Source organism: Capsicum annuum, chromosome 8 (genome assembly GCF_002878395.1).
Source record: "Capsicum annuum cultivar UCD-10X-F1 chromosome 8, UCD10Xv1.1, whole genome shotgun sequence".
In the NCBI taxonomy this organism is placed as follows: Eukaryota; Viridiplantae; Streptophyta; class Magnoliopsida; order Solanales; family Solanaceae; genus Capsicum; species Capsicum annuum.
In genome coordinates, this window is record NC_061118.1 from 93218580 (window position 1) to 93227732 (window position 9153).

At 36.1% G+C, this 9153-nt stretch overlaps 1 non-coding gene across 1 annotated transcript; it reads right to left on the minus strand.

The window, feature by feature from the left end:
* Positions 1 to 5083: 5083 nt before the first annotated feature.
* Positions 5084 to 5190, minus strand: LOC124886800. The gene has a single exon (XR_007044208.1). It is a non-coding gene; the product is annotated as a small nucleolar RNA R71 (small nucleolar RNA).
* Between the last annotated feature and the right edge of the window lie 3963 nt (positions 5191 to 9153).

Here is a 9153-nt window from a genome sequence, read left to right on the forward strand (position 1 = left end):
AAAATATGTTAAATCTAGTTTAATGATTAAATTAGTTTAGAAGTTTAAAATCTAAGTATAAAACACATTGTTTTCATTAAAAGAATGTATCTCTTTCAAATAATGTCATATGTCCCAGTGGGAGCTTAATGCCCGCCAGTGTAGGTGGATGGAGTTGCTAAAGTACTATGATATGTCTATCTTGTATCATCCGAGTAAGGAAATTATTTTGGTGGATGTAATGTATCGAAAGGCAGTAAATATTGGTGGTTTGGCTTGTATTTCAGTTTCACAAAGGTACTTGGCAACGGACATCCAATCCTTAGCAAATTTAATGGTTCACCTCTATATTTCAGGTCCTATGAGGATTTTGGCTTGTCTGGAGGTGAGGTCCTCGCTATTTGAGAAGATTTCTGACCATCAGTTTGAGGATAGTAAGTTGTGTCTTCTTTATTATCGAGTGGTGATTTGTGTCTTCTTTATTATCGAGTGGTGAGTAGTTAGTCTAGGAGACACACCATGGATTCGGAGGATATATTGAGATTTTTGGGTCGTATTTGTGTACCCCAACTAGATAACTTAATTCAGTCAATTTTGTATAATGCTCATAGTTTTAAATATTTTATTTATCCTGGGATACCACAATGTATAGAGATTTGAGGCAGTTATTCTAGTGGGACTTTATGAAGAAGGATGTGGCAGACTTTGTAACTCGTTACCTATGTTGTCAATAGTTTGAGGCCGAGCATCAATGTCCAGGTGAATTGACTTAGAGATTTCCCATTCCCAAATGGAAATGGGAAAGTATAACCATGGATTTCATTAGTGGCTTGTCTCGTACTTCTTGTGGTCACAATGGTATTTAGGTTATTATGGATCGTTTGACCAAGTTAGCTTATTTTTTTCCTGTTTAAATGACCTTCGCTGCTGAGAGATTAGCCCAGATTTATGTTTGAGAGATAGTTCATTTGCATGGGGTCCTTATGTTTATTATATCAGATCATGGTTCTATGTTTACTTTGAGGTTTAGGAGAGTATTTAAGGATGAGTTGGGTACTCGAGTGGATTTGAATACAACCTTTCATCCACAGACAAATGGTCAATCTGAGTGGACTATTTAAGTGCTTGAGGATATTCTTTGAGCTTATGTTATAGACTTTGGAGGTTAGTAGGATCAGTTCTTAGCATTGGTAGAGTTTGCCTACAACAATAGTTATTATTCAAGAATTGAGATTGAACCTTATGAGTCTTTATATGGTAGGCGGTGTCGTTCCCCTATTGGATGGCTTGACACTTTCGAGGTTAGACCCTACGATATAGATTTGCTTGAAGACTTGTTGGCTAGGGTCAGGGTAATTTGAGATAGGATAAGAGTAGCCCAGAGTAGGCAGAAGACCTATGCCAACAGTAGACTCCGTGCCTAGATATTAGGATTTAGTGACCGTGTATTCCTTCGTGTTTCACCAATGAGATATGGTAAGATTTGGGAGGAAGGGTAACTTTATCCCTTACTATATTAGTTCTTTTGAGATTCTCTGAGTACTTGGCGAGTTGGCTTATAAGTTGGCTTTTCCTCTACACATCACTACTGTTCAATTAGTTTTCCATGTCTTTATATTATGGAAGTATATTCCTAATTCTTCTTATGTGCTAAGGTGGGACTTGGTCCAGTTGGACAATCAATTGACCTTTGTGGGGGAGCCCATGCTTATTTTGGATAGTGATGTAAGGCGATTGCATACTAGGGAGAATTTGGTGGTCGAGATTCAGTTGAGGCATCACCCAGTAGAAGAGGCTACTTGGGAGGTCAAGAGTGAGATGCAAACCCTGTTCCTTACTTGTTCAATATTTCATGTACTTGCATGTCTTTAACTTTTGGGGATGAAAGTTCCTTAGTAGTGGATGTTGTAATGACCCGTTAATTCATTTTTTGCGTTCTTTCTTATTTTTACAGATAGAATTCTACATAGCCACCCTAAGTCATTAGTGACTTCCCAGAACCGATAGATCAGTTACCTAGCATTTCATTTGGTTCCTTGAACCACTTCCTCAATTTGAATTCTTCATTGTTCCTAATTAAGAACTAAGTAGAAACCTTGGTAAAACAGTGGGTTGGTCTTGCGAACTCATTTCCAAAGGTGAAACCTACTTAGGGTTTTGGTTTCCTTTTGATCCCACGGAACAATGGTACCATAATTGGTATTGTCATTCTTGTTGTTTTGCTTATATTGTATTATTTATAGCTTTGCTCATGGAAAAAAGAGGCTTCACCAAAAAGAAAGAAAAAACTTGGTTCATGATTTTCTTGAACTGAAGGTAGGTTAGGCTTACTTATAGATAGATTGAGCTTGATTATAGTGTAATTGTTGATATCTTGTGAGAGTGGGCGAGGTTTAGATGATAAATGGTCAAATGGTGATAGTTGGGAATGGTTGGTTTTTATAGGTTATTGAACTTGGAAGTTGTGATTCTTGACCCTTAGCCTAGAACCTTGAATAATCTACTTGTAGTTTCATGAATAGTATGGTAATACTCTAGTTTCTTTAATAGATGAGAATAGAGTTGCTCCCTAACCTTAGGAGTATGTTGACCTTGCTAGTGATTAGTTAGGAAATAATCTTAGTATTGGGTTGACTGAGGAAGAAAACTTGTAGAAGATTTCCGCGATAAGCTTAGTACGGATTGATAAGCCATTATGATACAATTTAGAAAATTTAGCCTAATCCAGTTAGATGTTAGAATTATGATGGTGGACTTTGGCATTCTTGGAATTTAGGAGTGGGACTTGACTCACCTTAAGTTTGAACTATGAATTCCCTTTGATACCTAGATTCTATATGAATGTCTAAATTACGTTGTTGAGCTTATTAATGGTTAAACCTTAGTTGTTAGGTTATTGATCTTGGACGTATTTATATGTCCAAACACTGCTATTCACCCATATTTGGACTTGTTTTGTGAAAATAAATTGTGCTAATTATATTGAATTGTAAGCAAAATTATGTTTCGTGGCTAACCGATGTGATTAGATATACAGGGTAAATTTCCCATAGATTTGGATAAAAATTGGATACATATCATGAAGATATGGAAGACTATATTGATAAAGTCCAAGGACATGTGTAGATTCATGAGAGCAAGGATTAAAAAAATGAGTTGAAGATTTACGAGAGTTAAGTGAAGAAATGAAGTAAAATTATAGTGATGCGACGCTAACTCGACGCGTATTGTTGACTGGTAAATGTTGTGCCTTAGACACAATTTCATGAGCAACTTCCAGTGCATCGACGCGAAGTCAATGCGTTGCGTCGAGGTGTAAGTTTTGAGACTTAGTCAAATTTTGAGATGACAATTTCAATGACACGACGTGATGTTGATGCGTCGCATCGTGTGTTGAAGAATTAGACTTAGTTAGATTTTTAAAGGGAAATTGCAGTACATCAATGCGATATTGACACAACGTGTTGGCTTGATAAACACGATTAGCGATGCGCTGGATCAAGTGTGTAGATCTGGTGAAATTTTCCCAAGTATAAAAGAAACACATAAGCACAATTTCAAACACTTTTTGGCAACCATAGAAGTGGCAGGAAAAACACAGAATTCTTTCTTTTAGGGTTCTTATTATATCTTTTGAACTACTTTACTTCTTGATTAATTTTGGGTATGATTAATTACTTATTTTGATGTTTAATTCAAACATGAGTGACTAAACACCTTGTTCTGGGTTAAGGCCAAGAACATGATTACTCTTTGATATTCTTTATAGTAGTTTCTTTTTGGATTATCATCTAGGTTGTTCTTAATTTCTTGAGCTTACTATTTTGATGTGTAGCCACCACTAGATTAAATCTATATTTCTATGTGAATTTGGGAGGGGATCGTAGGATAGAACGAAGAAATTAAGGAGCAAGGTTTTTACCCTTTTTATAAAATAAGGGGTATAAATTTGCATCTAGGATAAGGATATACCTAGAAGCCTTGTTTTGTTCAATTGCAAGAAGATTACTTTATGAATCTAGAAGAATTGATGTATCTCTGCGGGAGTTGTAGCTGCATTATTCAATAGATAGAAGATTTGAGGTCGGGAGACCAAAACTGTAGCCTTAACCTTGCAAACCAACAACCCGATAACCAATTAGACAGCTATAAGAATAGAGATTTGTATGATTGTCAAAAAAAAAGCCTCAACCCTGGAATTCTTATCATTATTATTTACAACCGTTGTTTGCTTTGCTCTATTCATAAAATTTTAATTCTTATATATTAATTTACATTTTTGTTCTTAATTTCAAAATCATCGTGATACTTTACAACACTTAATACTCATTGTCTAAAACTAAAAGCTGGTTAAATTTCTAGTTGCTTAGTCCACGTGGGAACGATATCTGATTGTCAAAATCACTAATTTACTGGTACGATCACGTACACTTGCGTATGCATCTGAGTTGCAACAAGTTTTCGGCGTCGTTGCCGAGGACTAATATAATTAGTGAATTGCTAAATTTTTGGTTTTTGATATTAATTTTTAGTGTTTACAAATTGATCTTAGTGGCTGAATTTTTGCAGGTTTAGCTCAATACAGGACTTGCGAGAGACAAAGAATTGGTAGAGCCTTTTGTAGAACCTGAATAGATCTTTCAAGTGACGAATTGTTGAACAAAGAAATAAACTAGTTGATCCAAATGCTGGAAATATCCCACCTCTAGTTATTCCAGTTGTTCCTGCTCAACCAGCTGCTAGACCTATTTGTGAGGTTGAAATCCCACTCACAAACAATGTGACGAACAGTATTCGCAAGCTCGAACCAGGTCTTCAATTTGAATTAAAGCGGAATATGGTGCTATTTTTGAATTCAACAGGGCAATTTCATGGCCTTTCATATGAAGATCCACAGAAGCATATATAGATCTTCCTAGAAATAAGCGATACTTACATTTCTGAAGGGGTGAGTTCTGATTATATTAGATTGACACTCTTTTCTTTTTTCCCAATGGTGGAAGCAAAAAGTTGGTTATATGCTGAACTACCACTCTCCATCACTTCATGGGAAGATCTAGCTCAGAGGTTTCTTATTTGATTCTTTCCATCTGGGAAGACTGCACGCTTGAGGGGTGAGATCTTGAGTTTAAGGTAGAAAGACGGAGAGAATCTCTACCAAGCCTGGGAGAGATTTAAGCGTATGATTAAAAATTTCCCTCACCATCATTAGTCCAATAATGTTATTGTTCATAATTTCATTGAGGGACTAGATCCACACACAAAGATTCTCTTGGATTCAGCAACAGGTGGACAGGCTCTTGAGAAGACGTATGAAGAATTGTACACACTGCTAAATTGGATTTCACAAGGGAATCCTGATTGGCATGCTGATTCGAGGAGTGCTCTTAGGAAGGTTGTAGGGGTATTATAGGTAGACCAGTTCACTGCATTATAAGCACAGATTGCAGCCATGCAAAATCATATGATTACTAAGCTTAATAATATAAAGTTAGGAGTTACACAAACACCAGCCACAACTAATGCAGTCCATATGATGAATTCTTGGTGTGAGGTTTGTGGAAGTGGTGATCATGTAGCAGATACTTATACGGCTAATCCAAATTCTATCAACTACGTGGGAAATGCAAATCGTCAAGGGCAATAGAATTTTAGTAAAACGTATAATCCAAACTGTAGGAACCATCCTAATTTCTCATGAGGTGAAAATCAGGCGTAGAATGTAAATTAGTACAAGGGACCAGTGCAACCAAATCAATATCCGATTTAGAAAAATCAAGCTACTGCCAAGATAGCAATATAGAGGATTTAATGTAGTTTATGGCTCAGCAAGCACAATTTTCAATAGAAATAAAGACTCAACAGGCACAGTTTGGAGCGAAATTAAAGAGTCAACAATTCCTTACTAGAAATCTAAAGTTGCAACTGGGTCAAATTGCAAGAGCATAGATTATAAGACCTCAAGGAGAATCACCTAGAGTTACAGAGGTAAATCCTAATAAGGTGAATGCAGTTACAACAAGGAGTAGGATACAAACTAAGGAGACAGTTCAGGAGCAAGTAAGTCCCACATTCACTGATGCAGTTCTAAAGACAATGCGGAGAAAGAAGTCAAGGAAAAAATGGCAAGTGATGAAATTCACATGGACAAGAAGACTCTTCCCTTACCCTTTTCTCAAAGGGTGATGCACCAGGAGGAGACAAGTTACAGAAAGTTCTTAGATCTTCTAAAGCAGTTTCAAGTAAATATTCCTCTTATTGGTATTTTGCAAAGTATGCCAAAATAAGCAAAATACTTGAAGGATATAGTTTCAAATAAGAACAAGTTGACTGAATATGCTACAGTTGCACTTACTGAAGAGTGCAACTCCAAGATTCACAACAAATTACCCATGAAGCTAAAGGATCCAGGTAGTTTTACTTTACAGATTACCATTGGACAGATCGTTAGTGTACGTGGACTGTGTGATTTGGGGGCTAGCATTAATCTTATGCCCACATCGTGGTACCGAAAGATGGGTCTTGGGAGTCCCAAACCCACTATTGTTTTGCAATTAGCTGATAGGTCTCTTGCTAGGCCTGATGGTATTATCGAATATGTTTTGCAATTGGCAGATACGTCCCTTACTAGGCTTGATGGTACTATCGAATATGTCTTGCTGCAAGTAGGATCCTTAATATTTTTGGTGGATTTTGTAATTCTTGACTTTGAAGCAGATATTATTGTTCCATTTATTTTGGGATGACCTTTCTTAGCAACAAGACAATCATTAATTGATGTAGCAACAGGGAAAATGACAATAAGAGTGTACAATAAAGTAGAGGTTTTTGATGTGTATAAAGCGCTAAAATTTGTAGCTATATATGAGGAGTTATCGGCTATATTTTTTATCGATTTTAAGTCTGATCAGAGGCTGCTATAGTAAGATGATCCCTTACAGAGACCTTTGGTAGGTTGTGATCTTTATGGAGATGTGGAAGAATTAGCGTTAGTCCAAGTCATGAATTCGGCGCTCATTGAAAGAAGAAAAGTGCCTTTTGATCCATTAAATAGGTTAATTGGTCCATCCCCCAAAGCTTTAATTGATGAAGTTCCAAAATTGGAGTTTTAGGTTCTTCATCCTCACTTGAAATATGTTTACCTTAATGATAATGATACTTTTCCTGTTATTTTATCGATAGGATTATCTGATATACATGTATAGGAAGAAATGATAATGTTAAAAAGGAGAAAGAAGGTGATCGATTGGTAAATGTCTGACATTAAAGGAATAAATCCAACTCTTTGCATGAACATAATACATATGAAGAAAGGTTCAAGCCAAAAGTGCAACAACAATGTTTTTTGAGTCCAGTGATGAAAGACGTGGTGCTGAAAGAGGTCATTAAGTGGCTTAATAATGGGATTGTTTATGTAATTTCAGATAGCAAGTGGGTGAACCCAATAAAATATACCCCAAAGAAATGTGGGATGACCATGGTTACGAATGAAGTAAATGAGCTAATCCCCATATGTGTGGAGACTGGATGGTGAATTTGTATCGATTATCGGATGCTAAATGAAAACTCAAGAAAAGATCACTATCCTATTATTTTCATTGATCACATGCTGGATAGGTTGGTATGGCAGGAGTATTATTGCTTTCTTGATGGTTACTTAGGATATAATCAAATCACCATTACTCCCGAGGATCAAGACAAGATGACTTTTACTTGCCCATATGGTACTTATGCCTTCAGATGTATGCCCTTTGGCCTCTGTAATGCACCTGTGATGTTTTAGTGTGTATGATAACAATCTTCTATGACATGGTGAAAGAATTTGTTGAGGTATTCATGGAAAATTTCTCTGTTTAGGGTGATTCTTTTGATAAATGCTTAAAGAATTTAGATTAAGTCCTAGTTTGATATGAAGAGATAAATTTAGTGCTGAACTAGGAGAAGTTCCACTTTTTGGTAAAGGAAGGAATTGTACTTGGCCACAAAGTGTCATGCAGAGGACTTGAAGTAGATCAGTCCAAAATTAAAGTGATTGAATAGTTGCCACATCCATTCACAGTGAATGGAGTGCGGAGCTTCTTAGGGAATGCAGGTTTCTATAGGCATTTTATTCAGGATTTATCAAAGATTGCAAGCCTTATGTGCAAATTATTAGAAAAAGAGGCCAAGTTTGACTTTGATGGGGATTGTAAAGAAGCATTGGAGAAACTGAAAAAGAAGATAATTGAAGCACCTATTTTGATTTCTCACGATTTGGAATTATCATTTGAATTTATGTGTGATGCTAGTAATGTGGATGTAGGAGCTATTTTTGGGAAAAGAAAAGATAAGGTATTTCTCTCTATTTACTATGCTAGTAACGTCTTGAACGATGCCTAAATAAAATATACAATTACTGAAAAGGAGATATTAATGGTGGTGTATGCATTTAATAAATTTAGAGAGTATTTGGTGGGCACAAAGGTTATTATTCGCATTGACCATGTTGCCATAAAATATCTCTTCACTAAAAAGGATGCAAAGCCTCGATTTTTTTATTGCAAGAGTTTGACTTAGAGGTTTGTGAATGTAAAAGAGCAGAAAAATCAAGTTGTAGACCATTTTCAAGGTTAGAAACTCATGATCATGTGGTTGATGACTCTCTGAAGTTTGGAAGAATTTTCAGATGAAAAATTATTGTCTATAAAGGAGTGTAAAGTTCCTTGGTATGCGGACTTTGTAAATTTATTGGCAAGTAGCTTTTATCCTCCTAAAAGTACAATTCAACAGAGGAAGAAACTACTTCATGATTTTTGTGCTTTTATATAGGACAATCCTTATCTTTTTAAGCAGGGTTTGGATGGTATAATATGAAGATGTGTTCCGGAAGCTGAATTCACACAAGTACTACAAAAGTGTCATTTATCCCCTAATGGTGGCCATGACTGGGGTGAAAGAAATGCAAGAAAAGTGTTGCAATCCAGTTTCTTTTAGCCAACATTGTTTTGAGATGTAGTAGTATTTGTAAAAAGTTGTGATCAATGCCAAAGGTTGGGAAAGATTTCAAGGCATAATGAGATGCCTCTAAACAACATCCTAGAAGTAGAAGTATTCGATGTTTGGGGGATTGATTTTATGTGACCATTCCCACCATCAAATAGTAATTATTACATCATAGTGGTAGTTGATTATGTA